Here is a 17,317-nt window from a genome sequence, read left to right as displayed (position 1 = left end):
GGGTTGAGGAAGACTGTTCCACAGATGGCCACCCTGGACAGAAAGGACGTTCTGCCCAAATGCTGTCCGTCTGTGGGGTATAAACAAGTCTCCTCGGATTGAAGCTCGAGTGGTCCTGTCTGAGCTTTCTTTATGCCTAATGAACTGCTTTAGTGGTGGTGGAGCAAGGGAGTGTAAGACTTTATATATTAAACTCACTCTTTTAAGTTTCACTAAGTTATTGAAGTTCAGTAATTTATGTTTTTTTAACACATGACAGTGGTGGTGGGAAGTCGGTTTTTTGTCAAGTAGTTTTAAACTTCTTTTATAAATGTTTTCAATAGTTTTAAGTGTTGTTGGACAAGCAAGTGACCAGGACGTCAAACAGTAGTCCATATGAGAGATGATCATTGAGTAAAAATAAGTTTTTGCAAATTTCATATTTAAATTATTACGTATATGATTAAAATTTCGATTATTAAATTTAAGTACCTGGGACACTTTATTTATGTGACTCTTGAAGGATAATGTTGGGTCTAGAATGACCCCAAGATATTTAAATTCTGGAGCTAATTCAAGCTCTACTCCATCCAGGAATATGTTTGACTGCTTCAAGTTTAAGGGGCGTTTTGAAAAATACATACCGACAGTTTTTGAGGTGTTCAACATTAGGCATGAGTCCTCCAGCCAGCTATGTATTAATGCTAAAGCAGCTGTAAGATCTTTTGCCACCTGCTGGACACTATTTGCTTGCGTATATATAACTGCATCATCTGCATACATTTGAGTAAATATATTTGGACAGACTTCAGGTAAGTTATTGATAAAAAGAGAGAACAATAAGGGCCCAAGAACAGATCCTTGAGGAACCCCTGTATCACAGTCTAAATATGGAGATTTAACCCCATCCAACACCACACACTGTTTCCTGTGTGAGAGATATGAGGCAAACCACTGAAGAGCCTGACTGGAGATATTAAACCGAGTCAATCTGGATAACAATATCTGATGGTTTACAGAGTCGAAAGCCTTCCTCAGATCTAAAAATACAGCTCCAACACAGGGACTCTTGTCCAGCAAGCTCTTCAAGTTCTCCACTAACATACACAGGGCAGTATCTGTGGAGTGATGTGCCCGAAAGCCAAACTGCAATGGATGTAATGAGGGTTGGGTGTTTTCTAGGTGAGCAGTGAGGAGTTTAACCACCCACTTCTCAGCTATTTTAGATACGACCGGGAGTATGCTTATGGGGCGATAATTAGCCATGTCAGTCTTCACACCTGCTTTGAAAATTGGTGTAACTGCAGCAATTTTCCAATCTGTTGGAACAATGGAGTGTTTGAAAGACATATTCAAAACACGAGTTGTTGGACGTACAAGAAAATCCATATGTTCCTTTAGGAAGTTTGTGTTAATACCATATACATCAAGTGCTTTTGATTGTTTTAAACCTGTAATTCGTTTAGCAACTTCAGTGTCTGAAATATGAGTGATGGTGAACAAATTTTGACCAACATCATTCACATTATCAGAGCATATGACTGAGTCAAAGCTCTGACTGATCTCCTTAACAGATGAAATAAAGAAAGTGTTTAAGTTACTGGCAATAGATAGAGGCTCTCTAACAATAGAGTTATTTACATAAAGTTCAATTGTGTTTTTACTTTTGTTTGAATGACGGCCAAGTAATTTATTTAAGTGTTGCCAGATAATTTTACCATTACCTTTGGCTCTTTCAATTATATTTATAAAAATTTTTGCTTTGGCCTGTCTCAAACTTCTTGTTACTTTATTCCGCATTGAAGTAAATCTCTGTCTATCCAGAGTTAGACCTGTTTTCAGAAACTGCTTTAGTAATTGATCTCTTGTTTTCATTAAATTCTTGCACTCTTTGTTTAACCAGGGCAAATTAGATGTTGTCTTTATTTTTTGTCGACCTCTAATGGAGTATGTTGATATAACATCCTTGACAATGTCAGTGAAGTGACTGCTGCAGAATTGTGGATCATCACTACACAATAAAGGCTCCCAGTTAACTGATGTTAATGCTTCTGCTACATTTTGTCGCTGACTTCTTGGTATGAATTCATAAAAGGATCTCCTATTAGATGAACTTTGAAAGTCATTCTTAACCCGTGATTTTATAAGTTTTCTAGAAAATAATATAAAATTGTGGTCTGAAATACCAGTGATAAAATTATAAGATTTAATAATTCGCTCGGGCTTATTACTGAAAACCAGATCTATTTTAGTTTTAGAGTGTCTTGTTATTCTTGTGGGTTGTTCAATGTGTTGAGTAAAGTTCAAAGTCTCCATTATGTCCTTGAGTGTTTTTCTGTCCTTTTCACAGTCCCAGTTGACATTAAAATCTCCCATTACAATTATTTCATTAGACTTATTATTTATAGCATGATATTTAAGTAATATCTGTAGTTGTTCATAAAAAATATTCTTTGCTGAAGGAGGGCGATATAAACAGATCAACGTAAATGACATTTCTGGGGAAAGAGTGATTTTAACAGAAATATGTTCTATTTCAACATCTATTGGTGAACTAAGTAAAGAGCAATCCAGGTGTTTTTTTACATACACAAGTATTCCTCCTCCTCTTGTTCCAATTCTATCCCTTCTGAATACTGTGTACTCTGGAAAGACAACCGCAGACTCAGGAGAAGAACTTGTGAGCCAAGATTCAGAGATACCCAAAATAGAAATATTGGAATTGCTTAGAATATGCTCCAGCTGCTCATGCTTTGGTAACATACTGCGAATGTTAATGTGTCCACATAGAAGCCCCTTTGGTTTATTTTTAGTGTCCCAGATTACTTTAGCCTGCTTAAATGTCTTGCAGATCTTTGTTCCTCTGTAAATTTTAATAGCAGGATTTCTTGTCCTTTTGTTGACAATACTATGAGCATTTAATGATGAGAAACCCTTTAACGGAGACTGTAGTTTGGGTACAGCAGGTGGGGGCCCAGGCAGCTGAGATGGGGGCCCAGGCAGCCGAGGTGGAGGCCCAGGCAGCCGAGGTGGAGACCCAGACAGCCTAGGTGGAGGTCCGAGCAGCTGAGGTGGAAGCCCAGGCAGCTGAAGTGGAGGCCCAGGCAGCTGAGGTGGAGGCCCAGCTAGCTGTTGCTCCACCCTGTCCCTGTACTCACGTTTGGCTGCTTTGATCGTCTTCCGGAGTTGGTAATGTGCGTGTTCGTAGTCCGATGTGTTCGCGGAGGCAAAGGCGGTGTTCCGTGCCGCCAGTGCCGCGCGAACATCTCCGTTAATCCAGGGTTTTTGATTTGGGAAGGATTTAACTGTTCTGGATGGGACGACATCTTCCACGCATTTCCTGATAAATCCACAGACTGAATCTGTGTATTCATCAATGTCTCTGGCGGCCACGTGAAACATTTCCCAGTCCGCGTGATCAAAACAGTCCCGCAGCGCAGACTCCGATTGGTCCGTCCAACAGTGCACCGCCCTCCGGGTTGGAGCTTCCTGTTTCAGCTTCTGCCTGTAGGCGGGCAGGAGCAGGATGGAGCAGTGATCTGATTGGCCGAATGGGGCGCGGGGGAGGGCTTTGTACGCATCCTGGAAAGAGGTGTAACAGTGGTCGAGTTGCCGGTTTCCACGTGTGTTAAAATGGATGTGTTGATGGAGTTTTGGTGAGACTTTCTTCAGGTTTCCCTTATTAAAGTCTCCGGCTGTGATAAACGCTGCCTCTGGGTGTGCGGTTTCCTCGCTGCTGATCGCGCTGTACAGTTCCCTGAGTGCTCGGTCAGTGTCGGCTTGTGGGGGTATGTAAACAGCCGTAATAATCACTGCTGTAAATTCCCTCGGTAGCCAGAATGGCCGGCACTTAATCATCAGGTACTCCAGGTCCGGTGAGCAGAAGGATTTGACCGGGTGCACGTTCGCATAATCACACCAGCTGTTGTTGATCATGAAACACACACCACCGCCTCTGCTTTTCCCAGTAAGATCCTGTGACCTGTCCGCGCGGTGCACAGAGAACCCCGGCAGTTGTATTGCGGAGTCCGGTACTTTGTCCGATAGCCAGGTTTCTGTGAGGCAGATCACGCAGCAGTCCCGCATCTCTCGCTGGAATGAGATCCGTGCCCGAAGCTCGCACAGCTTGTTCTCCAGAGACTGCATATTAGCCAGTAATAAACTGGGTAACGGTGGTCTGTAAGTGCGCCGTCTCAGTCGAACCAGAACGCCAGATCTTCTCCCTCTGCGTCGGCGTTTGCGGCCTCCAGGGCCAGAGAACAAAGGCGTCTCAGGTGAGATGAATGGGGGGTCTGCAAACGGAGCGTCCGTGTTGCAAAACTTGAACTCCGGAAAGTTATAAGAAAGACCGTCTTTTATGTCCAGTAAGGTTTGTCGGTCGTACACAAGGAGACAAGTGCTGCTCGTGAAAAAATAAAGGAAAAGTAAAATTAAACACAGAAAAAAGCCGTTGCTTGGGGGAGCTCGCGACGAGGCTGCCATACTCGGCGCCATCTTGAACCCTTAACTCAGCTCAACAAACATCAGCAAACACACAAACTGTTTTTGTGCAGTTTGTTTCACAGGGTGTTGCAGCTAAAAGCTGCTGTATTTCACAGAGACAGAAACGAGTTTGAGATAACTTCACTCAGAGATGGAGAAAGAATACAGGACAGGAAGAGGAGAGCTTATATTTAAAGGTAAGGACTGCTCAGGACTGCTTGATGCAAATTTAAAGCTTGCATGGATTTCCTCATGTTCTCATATTGTGAAACACGCTGCAAAGCAAACTAACTGTGTTATTTAAAGAGCACATGAAAATCCTCTGCAGGTTAGTGCAGGATAATCAGGTTAGTTTACAGTAAAGAACTGCGTGTGACTGATGCACAATGGCTGTGGTGCTCGTGGTCTGTTACATCAAGTGTAACAGAGATGAATATGAATTTCAGCTGGTGATGCTTAAATGTAGAAAAAAGACGGTGTAAACAGTGTCCTGTCAGTGTAGAGGGTGGAAATCAGCCAGGACAGCTCCTGAAATACCTGCTTGCATCTTGTTGATTTCAGTTGTGTAAAGAGCTACTACAGCTGATTTTAGGGTTCCCCCACTCTAAGATGAAACCCCTGCTGAGCAAAATGAACAAAGGCTGCTCTCAGTTTTGCCAGAAAACATCTCAATGATCCCCGAGACTTTTGGGAAAATACTCTGTGGCCTGTTGAACTGTCTCTGCTGCTCGTCTGCAGAAGTGACGAGTATCTCAGCCTTCCACACAGTGAGCCTTTTCTCTTCATTCAGATTGTATCATGGACTTAAGATCTGTTGTTTGATCTGTTCCTTCCATCTCTCCTGGTTTATTTCTCACTGGTCTCACTTGCTGCAGTGACTACAATAAAAACATCCTGTTTGTGGAACAGCACATATGTGTCTGATCACTCTGCACTGCACGCTCAATACAAATCCCACCGCCAGTAAGGACCTCAGTCACAAAGAGAAAACCTCAACACATAACATACACAATACATGAATCCCAGCTGTCATGATGTGCACCAAAAAGGGATTAATACTGTTTTTTCTGCCCTTGCAGTGCTTTCTGTCACCTAGAGCCAGTTAATGTCTCCAGACCAGCCCTAAAGAAGTGAAAATGAATCCACTGTGAGTGTGTGAACAAATGTCATTGTTTTTAAGCCCCACAGATACAATCATAGTTTAACTATACAATGCAATGTAGTCCAAATAATCCAGCACATATACAGCAGTGTTAGGGTTCAAATATCAAGAAGGGATACAGGAGGTAATCCAAAAAAATAACAACACTGATCCGGCCGGGTGAAGTCAAACACGCGTGGAGAGACGACCGCTGTACGCAGACAGCATCGATCTCTAACTAACAATGCACAAGCAGATGTTTTATACCATTAGGGCTTAAATTTAATGACGCCCCTTCAACGTCAAACAGATACAATAGATACGTAGGTTTCACAACCAAAAAAGTTTCATTAACGATTTTTAAAAAAGTTCAAAAGAGCATCTTATTCGCCTCCGCGCCAGGTGTCTTCCGGTGGCTGTCTCCCCTCGCTTCTCCAAAACCTCGAACCATGCTCTGCAACAAACTAGCAATTCTGCACGCACAAAAATGCAGTGACCAGCAAATATCTGAACTCTCTGAACTCTTTCAAAATGCTACATTTTAGGTTTTACCTTTGGCAGAATCACACTCTTACTTTTCTGTGTTCGTGTATTTGAAGTGAAATTAAAGCTAATTATGGTTCAATGACAAGAAAGTGAAAGTGGAAAGTGCTAAAAATACAGAATTATCCTTTTAAGTGAATCTAAATATTTGCCTTCCTCTGTCTAGAAAAAAGCTTCATCTCCTCTCTATGTTTATACCAACTCTACTGTCTGACTGGCTTTTGGAGACTCCGATTTGAAGCCAAACAGAAAAATCAATTTTGTTTTCATTGAATGTTTTCTAACAGTAAATATTTTTCTAACATTTGTTTCCAGTTTCTGTCTTTCCATGTGTTGTCCCGTAATCTGAACTGGAACCCAATGAAGCAGAGTGTAATCACCTCCTACGAGCCATCCTGTCACAGTGAGTGGAAGCTACAGTATCATATACTAGCTCTTTGTCATTTACAATGTGAGCTATTCATGGTGGCCTAAAACAAACTGTGTGCATGCTCTTGTTGTTAAAGGGAATCTTCCTGCAAAGCCACAAGTCAGCGTCACCTCTGTTTCCTGCTTGTCCAAAGTGAACCGTGATGAAAAGATCAATTCATACAGAAGTGAAGCAGCAGGATCAGTCATGGACGCACGAGTTTGTTTTGTGGCACCACAAGGGAGCCTGGAGTGACTGGAGCTCCACTGGATCATCACCAGTAGGAAGAAAAAAAACCACCACGTGGAACATTTTTGTAGAATCGTTGCAAATTTTCCAGCACACACTGGATGTGATCTGGGAATGCAGTTTCTTGCAACGTGTACTCAGATATTTATGCAATACTTCTGTAAGAATGCTGTTTGTTGACTTCAGCTCAGCATTCAGTACAGTCATTCCCTCCAAGCTGATCACCAAACTTGTGGATTTTGGACTCAGCTAGTAAAGCACCTAGCTGTGTGGTGCTGACAATAACCTGCTCCTGAATACCAGCAAAACCAAAGAGCTCATTGTGGACTTCAGGAGGGAGAACAGAGACCCCCATGTCCCCATCTACATAAATGGCACAGCTGTTGAACGGGTCTCCAGCTTCAAGTTCTTGGGGACCCACATCTCTGAGAATCTGTCCTGGTCAACTAACACCTCCAGCCTGGTCAAGAAGGCCCATCAGCGCCTCTTTTTCCTTGAGGACACTGAAGAAGAACCACCTGTCTGCTGACATACTGGTTAACTTCTACCACTATGTGATAGAGAGCATCCTGACCAACTGTGTCACACTCTGGTATGGGAACTGTTGCTGGCCACAAGGCACTGCAGCGGGTTGGGCAGTTTTCACCACAGGGCCTCCACTTCCTGCCATTGAGGATGTCCACAAGAAGAGATGTCTATGCCGAGCACGCATCATTCTCAGGGACTCCTCTCGTCCTGCCAATAAACTCCTCCAGCTCCTCCCCCCCAGAAGGTGCTACAGGAGCCTTCAGACTAAAGCCAGCAGGTTTAGGAAGAGCTCCTCCCCCACAGCTGTCACCCTACTGAACTCAGCCCCCGCTGAGCCTTTCCATCCACACTCACTGAACCCTTCTACACGCCTCCTCCCAGTGACCATGATCATTTCATTCTCAACATTCACCACATGCTCACATTGGTTACTGCTATAGTTTTAGGACACTGACAGAGTCTCTGTTATAGTGCCTACACTGTTCACTGTTACAGGCTGTTCAGAGAGCTACGCTTCCACTGCTGTAGATATATTCATAGCACTCTGTGGATCTGTTTACCTCACACCGATACATCTGCATATATGTAGCACATCTGTATATTTGTTCACAGTACACCTGTATATCTGCCCATCTGTACAGCAATACAGAACATCTGTATGCTACACCATCTGTATATCTGCTCTCTACTGAACTTATACATAATCTGCTCTTATTGCACTTACTGATTAGATGCAAACTGTATTTTGTTACCCTGTATTTAGACATGTGTAATGACAAACGTTGAATTCTAAATGCTATCCTAAACATTTAAACAGCTACAGGAGAAGTTTTTAGAAGACCAGTAAAGAGAGCATGGAGGCAGATGGAGGATGCAAAGTCCACTGAATCTACACACTTCCTGTTTCCACCTCATCCTTCCAGTGCTTTACTACTATGGGCTCAATTGTGGTCATAAATATTTTGTACTTGTAAATCAGTTTTGTACTTGTAAATCAGGATTTGTGTGTGTAAAAAAGATTTGTGTGTGGACTTATCCAAAAAATACGTGTGAAAGTCTGCACAGGTTCTCAATGGGGTTCAGATCAGGTGAACAAGGAGGCCATGTCATTATTTTTTCTTCTTTTATACCCTTTCTTGCCAGCCACGCTATGGAGTACTTGGACGCGTGTGATGGAGCATTGTCCTGCATGAAAATCATGTTTTTCTTGAAGGATGCAGACTTCTTCCTGTACCACTGCTTGAAGAAGGTGTCTTCCAGAAACTGGCAGTAGGACTGGGAGTTGAGCTTGACTCCATCCTCAACCCGAAAAGGCCCCACAAGCTCATCTTTGATGATACCAGCCCAAACCAGTACTCCACCTCCACCTTGCTGGCGTCTGAGTCGGACTGGAGCTCTCTGCCCTTTACCAATCCAGCCACGGGCCCATCCATCTGGCCCACCAAGGCTCACTCTCATTTCATCAGTCCATAAAACCTTAGAAAAACCAGTCTTGAGATATTTCTTGGCCCAGTCTTGACGTTTCAGCTTGTGTGTCTTGTTCAGTGGTGGTCGTCTTTCAGCCTTTCTTACCTTGGCCATGTCTCTGAGTATTGCACACCTTGTGCTTTTGGGCACTCCAGTGATGTTGCAGCTCTGAAATATGGCCAAACTGGTGGCAAGTGGCATCTTGGCAGCTGCACGCTTGACTTTTCTCAGTTCATGGGCAGTTATTTGGCGCCTTGGTTTTTCCACACGCTTCTTGCGACCCTGTTGACTATTTTGAATGAAACGCTTGATTGTTCGATGATCATGCTTCAGAAGCTTGCAATTTTGAGACTGCTGCATCCCTCTGCAAGATATCTCACTATTTTTGACTTTTCTGAGCCTGTCAAGTCCTTCTTTTGACCCATTTTGCCAAAGGAAAGGACGTTGCCTAATAATTATGCACACCTGATAAGATAAGATAAGATAAGATAACCTTTATTAGTCCCACACGTGGGAAATTTGTTTTGTCACAGCAGGAAGTGGACAGTGCAAAAGTTATGACGCAAAAATTAGAATACAATAAGAATAAATACAGTACACAGCTGTACAGAATAGAATAAAATAATATACTATATACAGTAGAATAAAATAGAATAAAAATATACAATAAGATAAAAATAGAATACGAATGCTATATACAACTGAGTAAAAATACAACGATGCCAGAAAAGATTATTGCACTTAGTGTTATTTCACATGTGTGGATGTGTGTGTTTGATATAGGGTGTTGATGTCATTACACCACACCCCTTCTCATTACAGAGATGCACATCACCTAATATGCTTAATTGGTAGTAGGCTTTAGAGCTTATACAGCTTGGAGTAAGACAACATGCATGAAGAGGATGATGTGGACAAAATACTCATTTGCCTAATAATTCTGCACTCCCTGTAGGAACATAGTGAAGACAAGTTATTTAAGAGTAAAAAGAGGTTAGTTTATTTTGGAGTAGAGCTCCATTTATTAAGAAAAATTAAAAAAGACAGGAACACTCTTTAGAGGTTTGTGGGTGGCTCTTAAAAGAGCCGTTGTGGGGAAGTCACTCAGACTTCAAACAGGCTACTCCTTTGGTTGCCAAGACACGGCTCCCTCCGCCGAGAAGTGGGCCATGAACTTCTCCCCCACCAGGACAGCCTCTCTGGAGGAGTTGTTTGCTGCTACACGACCCAGGCCTTGCAACGGCTCCACCACAGCAGGTGCCACACCCCTCACAGCAGGTGCCACAGGGGTGTGCTGTGATGTCAGCAGGCAGGTCAGTGGAGCCCTCTAGTGGTGGATATATGGCAGTGAAACAGGAGGAGGCCTGAGAACAGACAGCAGGCTTAACTAGCAGGACAAAGTAGCATGTAGTACTTGAAGGAGTCATCACAGCCAATCAGCTCTCAGGAAAATGGAACATCACATAAATATTTCTCTTCTTTGATTTTCATCAATTATTTCCTTTGATAGATTTTCTGTCAACACTTCTGCTTGATTAGAAGCTCATAGGCAGTTCCTGTCACTCTACAATAAAACAATGTAAAGGCTGCCCTCTCTGCCCTCCCACTAGCTGACACAAGTAAACTGTGCCAAGATGCCCTACATGGACTAAGGTTCTTGGCCACACACATATAGATTTGCTTGGCTGTAGAAATCCATGCCATGAAGCTCCCAGCGCACATTTTTGATGCTTCTGTCTGTGGCAGAGCAGGTTTGGAGCTCTGCAGAGCCTTGGTGACTTTTACTGACTATGCACCCCTACCCATAATAAATGGGTAGGGGTGCATAGTCAACAAAATAGTCAACAAAATATGTAATTTGACATATTTTGTTGTTTTGTGTGTGTGTTTGTCTGTGTGAAGTTTTGATGTGTATGTGAAAAACACAATTTTGAAAACACTGGAAAAAGACCTCAAGACATGTTTTCCTTTACTTTCTATGAAACAACAATTCCCACCAAGGCTTTTCAGGGTGAAATTTAGTGCATAGAAAAACCTGTGCCAGGTTGTCTCCATCTAGTGGTGAACATGGCCTCACCACTACATCAGGTGAGCTTTTCACTGTGCACAGTGACACAAAAGTCATTTAACAATTTTAAAAAAAGCAATGTTACAGATTCAGTAAGAACTGAAGTTTATCATAATCCTTCAAGTTTCACTCAGTAACAGCAGCTTTTTAATATTATTGGCTATATTTTAGAGTCACATTTATATGAAATGTCAAACAATCACAGAGTGACACTGAACTAAACAATCAATGCCATGTGAGTTGTTCTTGTTTGTTCTTTATCTCGGATTTATTGTAAGCAGCGGGAGTAGAAGCTAAAGAAAAATAGTAAAGATATGAATGAATCTCTGCTCTTACAGCTTTTATTGTGCCATAAGGTCTGCTTTGAAACCGTCCTCTTGCTCGTCTCTTGGATGCTCACCTCTTCTTCACCTGTTCCTTTCACCAAACTGCTGCACTCTCGTTCTCTGCTCTCGCCTCCAATGGCGTGTCCAGCGGGGTGGCCTGGGGGGGCACAGGCCACCCCCCAAACCAGACTGGCCACCCCAGGTGCCACCCCAAAGGCAAAACAATAAAATTCAATCAAATATCAAATGTCCGATTATGTTTTCACGGTGACGCTCAGATATCCGAGTGTAAGTGAATGCAGCATCGCTTCTGCGCTATGCGCATCACGTTAGCAAAGGTAGGAGAGCCAAGCGCGAAAGATGGCACTGCAGGAAACAATTTTTCGGTGAAAGAAAATGAGGACAGAATAAATGTCCCGGTAAGTAATATCAAGTTTGTTGAGTTTAGTAAACTTCGGTGAAATTAGAATACCAAGGAAAAAAATAACACTTAAAGAATTATTGCAGCTGTGGAATATTTCAGACAGTATGCTACTGAGGGCAGCTAACATAAGAGTTATGAGTTATAAGATGTAATCTAAGTCGTAACATTGCTGTATGGAGCTGCAGATTTGGTTGCAGGTTAACATAGCTGGACTGGCCATCGGGCATATCCCCAGTGACTTATTTTTTATTTTTTTTGTAATGGCATGAACAATGAGAGGTGGTGGATTGGCCAGATGCAGGTCGATGTGTAGCAATAACTCCGTTGTTTGGTGGTGGCTATGACGGGGCTTCCACAGAGGCAACAGGTGGATGAGGGAAGGGGAGGCAGGAGGAGAGACCCGAAGCAGCCACCAGTCCGAGTGTCAGGTGAACTGAACTTCAGGTAAGAAGTTATGACCTGCAGTCTATCTGGGTCAGATATGAACTAAGTTTAGGTGGAGTTTATTTTCATGTTGCTGACTTTTTACTGTCAGTTGCAATAACTCATACTGCGTTCTAGCCAGCTTGGAGTTTTTATACAGCTGGGTGGGTGCTATGATGTTACTGATAGTGAACTTTATTTTATTCATAAGGTTAGTAGAGTTGCCAACGGCTCCTTAAAAAAATGGAATGGTCCCTCATTCAGAGAAAATATTACACGTTTCGTATTGAGCTGAGAAGAGACGCACTTTGTCCCGGACTTCAGCTAGAATGGAAAAAAGGCACAAAGCTGGATTTATTCTGTCTTTATGCTGCACAGCTGCCTCTTCTCTCATTCTCTCCCCCTCCCTCTCCTGTTGCTACTTCAATCATGAAACTGATCAGCTGATCGGCTTTTCTCTCTTGTTTGTTTATCGCCCACTTTGCGCCAGAAAGAGGAAACCAGCAGATATTGCGCTAAACAACAGCAGCACTTTTAAGCTTGATCAGCTGTTGTTAGAATGTATTTAATATTAATTTCTAGTATCAGCTGATGTTTGCTGGAGCCACAGCTGTAAAGCTGCTGGTCATGATGTCTGTTTAGATATGTGGTGAGAGGGAAACGTGAAGATGAAACCAGGAGATGTCCTTACTGAATCATCAGAGCTGAACAGGTGATGGAGAAACAGGTTTACCTTTTAGGTGACATGAATGAGTTGAAGTTATCAACTGTTTCTGAGAGATAAATAACACCAGGATCCTTTTTTATGTAGCTGACAGCTGGTAACTGTGCAGGGGCGGGTCTAGCAAAGTTTTGCCAGGGGGCCAGGTAGGGCATTAACAGGGAAAGGTGGGCACAAAGAAATACTTTTCTTTCTTATTCTCATTTAAAATACCTAGTTTTTATTAAATAATTATCTAAATCTTACAACCAAAGTTTTTATCTGACGTAAAATGTATAGAAATCATACATATACCAACAAGACTGTACATCACTGTCACAACAGCATTTGTTTTCATTCAAAGGCTTTATGGCTTTACTACCTGGTGGGTCGGTCTGTAGTAAAAATGCCCAATTTTTTTGTCCCAGTCCAGCCCTGCAGGTTAATACTGGCAGTGTCACCATGCCAGCTGACTGTATTTTATCATCAGCCAGTGTTGTTCTTTATCAATATTAGCAAAGTTTACCATAAGGCAGCATAGAAAGTATTTACTTGCTTTCAGGTTTTATTCAAATGTTAGTCTTTTCATTTGTTTCCCCACTTTTTTCCTGTTTCAAAATCAAACACCAGTTTGTGAGAAGATTATCTTCTTTTTTTAACAGGCAGAGAAAGTTTTGCATTGGCATTGGCTAATTTGTCAATTGTTTGTTACAAATGTTCGTATTTTAATTTTCAAAAATGTTTTTGCCCAAAACATATGTGCACTATATGTCAGTAAAAATACTATGCAAATATTGATGTCCTTGAATGCTGAGTAAACACTGACAAAGCACTGATTGTATCTCTTGTACTTTATCAACGCAGTATCTAAAAACTTTGCACCGTAGTGGTTAAAATCTCATTCTAATAAGAGTTAAAAGTGCATTTGGTTATTAGGTTTATAGGATTATTGAATTATGGTTAAGGGTTGGTAGAATTTTTTTTTTAAACATTATCTGCCAATTAAATCTGCCACCCTTCTCCAAATCTGTGCCCCTACCTGGCCCCCCCAACAAAAATTTTCTAGACACGCCACTGCTCGCCTCCTCTTCTGGTTATAATTAGAATGCAGTCAGCATGTGCCAAACAAACTCCCCCCAAATCGATCATGTTTGATATGATGATGACGTTTTTAACATCTTATTTATGCACTTGTTGGGTGGGAAAGAGTAAACAAAGATGGGGCATAGAAGTAGGGCTGCCACAAACGATTATTTTGATAGTCGACTAGTCACCGATTATTTATGCGATTAGTCGACTAATCAGATCATCATCCACTGGACGTAAAACTACAGCTTATTGCACCAGCAGCATCTGCTCTTATATAACTATCATTAGCTTACAGCTTTAAGCTTTTAAGGTGCTAACTAAAAATAAAGACAAGATGATAGTTTATTCAATTTTAATGAAATTTGCAAATTGTTTCGGTAAAGTTTAATACACTCCTTGCTGTCTAAAATATAACAGGACACCGGAGTATATTCTCCAGCATCTCACACTTCTGATAATCAGCTGTCTGCTTGACGTTTATTCAGCTGTGTAAAAACTATAACTTTAATCTCAGCCAAACCGATTTACTCAGGAACAAATAAAATACAAAAAAAAAAAAACAAAGCCAAACAACAACATTTTTAATTTATCTAAGTGACTCGGGCATGGACCTGGACCTCCAGCAGGCCCCGGGGACCTACATCACACCTTGCTCTTGCCTCCCTTACAGCTGAAAAAGGTCCATGCCTGTGCCCTGGCCCTGCTGAAATTCCCTCTCCATTTAGCCGAGGCAGTGAGTCGGCCTCCTGTCTCCCTTTACGGTCGAAAAAGATGTGCTCCTGGGCGCGCTGGCCCTGCTGCTACTCACATCGGGCATGGACCTGGACCTCCAGCAGGCCCCGGGGACCAACATACTCCTCTGCTCTACTCCCCCACTAGCTTTCCTTCTCCCGCAGTTACCCTCCACCACAAATCCAGCATGGCCCTTGCCCTCCAGCAGGCCCCGAGGACCCACATACTCCTCCGCTCTAATCCCCCATGAGCTTTCCTTCTCCTGCAGTTACCCTCCACCGCATATCCAGCATGGCCCTTGACCTCCAGCATGCCCCGGGGACGCACATCCTCCCCTGCTCTAGTCCCCCACTAGCTTACCTTTCTTGTAGTTACGCTCCAGCGCATATCCAGCATGGACCTTGACCTCCAGCAGGCCCCGGGGACGCACATCCTCCCCTGCTCTAATCCCCCACTAGCTTTCCTTTCTTGCAGTTACGCTCCAGCGCATATCCAGCATGGACCTTGACCTCCAGCAGGCCCCGTGGACCCACACTTAAGCCCCCTCCCACTAACAAAGCAGAACACCACTGGCAAAATCCTCGTGCCCCTGGTACTCCAGAAAGCACATTGAAATGTGCCCCTGGTACACTGCGCAGAAGAACTGCCGCACACACACACACACACACGCACGCACGCACGCACGCACGCACGCACGCACGCACGCACTGCTTGTGCCTATGGTACGACAACTTTTCTCGTGCCTATGGTACGACAACTTTTCTCGTGCCTATGGTACAACAATTTTTCTCGTGCCTATGGTACAACAACTTTTTGCCGTGCCCCTGGTACACCGCTCACTAGCACTTTGCCACACAAACTCTCCTCGTGCCTATGGTACGACAACTTTTCTCGTGCCTATGGTACAACAACTTTCCTCCGTGCCCCTGGTACGACAGCTTTTCTCGTGCCTATGGTACAACAACTTTTCGCCGTGCCCCTGGTACACCGCTCAGTAGCACTTTGCCACACAAACTCTCCTCGTGCCTATGGTACGACAACTTTTCTCGTGCCTATGGTACAACAACTTTCCTCCGTGCCCCTGGTACGACAGCTTTTCTTGTGCCTATGGTACAACAACTTTTCTCGTGCCTATGGTACAACAACTTTTCGCCGTGCCCCTGGTACACCGCTCAGTAGCACTTTGCCACACACACACTCTCCTCGTGCCTATGGTACGACAACTTTTCTCGTGCCTATGGTACAACAACTTTCCTCCGTGCCCCTGGTACGACAGCTTTTCTCGTGCCTATGGTACAACAACTTTTCTCGTGCCTATGGTACAACAACTTTTCGCCGTGCCCCTGGTACACCGCTCAGTAGCACTTTGCCACACACGCACACTCCTCGTACCTATGGTACGACAACTTTTCTCGTGCCTATGGTACGACAACTTTCCTCCGTGCCCCTGGTATGACAGCTTTTCTCGTGCCTATGGTACAACAACTTTTCTCGTGCCTATGGTACAACAACTTTTCGCCGTGCCCCTGGTACACCGCTCAGTAGCACTTTGCCACACACGCACACTCCTCGTACCTATGGTACGACAACTTTTCTCGTGCCTATGGTACGACAACTTTTCTCGTGCCTATGGTACAACAACTTTTCGCCGTGCCCCTGGTACACCGCTCAGTAGCACTTTGCCACACAAACTCTCCTCGTGCCTATGGTACAGCTTTTCTCGTGCCTATGGTACAACAACTTTTCTCGTGCCTATGGTACAACAACTTTTCGCCCTGCCCCTGGTACACCGCTCAGTAGCACTTTGCCACACACACACACACCACTCGTGCCTATGGTACGACAACTTTTCTCGTGCCTATGGTACAACAACCTTTCCCCGTGCCCCTGGGACACTGCGCAGAAAGTCTTTGCCACACACACACACCACTCGTGCCTATGGTACGACAAAAGGCCCCGGGGACCTACATCGCACCTTGCTCTTGCCTCCCTTACAGCTGAAAAAGGTCCATGCCTGTGCCCTGGCCCTGCTGAAATTCCCTCTCCATTTAGCCGAGGCAGTGAGTCGGCCTCCTGTCTCCCTTTACGGTCGAAAAAGATGTGCTCCTGGGCGCGCTGGCCCTGCTGCTACTCACATCGGGCATGGACCTGGACCTCCAGCAGGCCCCGGGGACCTACATCACACCTTGCTCTTGCCTCCCTTACAGCTGAAAAAGGTCCATGCCTGTGCCCTGGCTCTGCTGAAATTCCCTCTCCATTTAGCCGAGGCAGAGAGTCGGCCTCCTCTCTCCTTTACGGTCGAAAAAGATGTGCTCCTGGGCGCGCTGGCCCTGCTGCTACTCACATCGGGCATGGACCTGGACCTCCAGCAGGCCCCGGGGACCTACATCGCACATTGCTCTTCCCTCCCTTGCAGCTGAAAAAGGTCCATGCTTGTGCCCTGGCCCTTCTGAAATTCCCTCTCCATTTAGCCGAGGCAGTGAGTCGGCCTCCTGTCTCCCTTTACGGTCGAAAAAGATGTGCTCCTGGGCGCGCTGGCCCTGCTGCTACTCACATCGGGCATGGACCTGGACCTCCAGCAGGCCCCGGGGACCTACATCACACCTTGCTCTTGCCTCCCTTACAGCTGAAAAAGGTCCATGCCTGTGCCCTGGCCCTGCTGAAATTCCCTCTCCATTTAGCCGAGGCAGAGAGTCGGCCTCCTGTCTCCCTTTACGGTCGAAAAAGATGTGCTCCTGGGCGCGCTGGCCCTGCTGC

The 17,317-nt window shown here is 44.3% G+C and overlaps 1 long non-coding RNA gene across 1 annotated transcript; it reads right to left on the bottom strand.

Moving 5' to 3' along the window:
* Window positions 1-10,128: 10,128 nt before the first annotated feature.
* LOC113011038 (uncharacterized) lies at window positions 10,129-11,325 on the bottom strand. Its single transcript, XR_003270428.1, has 3 exons — window positions 11,267-11,325; window positions 10,834-10,898; window positions 10,129-10,162 (listed from the first exon to the last, which is right to left on the bottom strand). It is a non-coding gene; the product is annotated as an uncharacterized LOC113011038 (long non-coding RNA).
* Window positions 11,326-17,317: the final 5,992 nt, after the last annotated feature.

The sequence above is a fragment of the Astatotilapia calliptera genome, chromosome 18 (genome assembly GCF_900246225.1).
Source record: "Astatotilapia calliptera chromosome 18, fAstCal1.2, whole genome shotgun sequence".
NCBI classification, from domain to species: Eukaryota; Metazoa; Chordata; class Actinopteri; order Cichliformes; family Cichlidae; genus Astatotilapia; species Astatotilapia calliptera.
The sequence above is the reverse complement of the archived record's forward strand: the minus strand, read 5'-3'. Positions and strand labels throughout refer to the sequence as shown.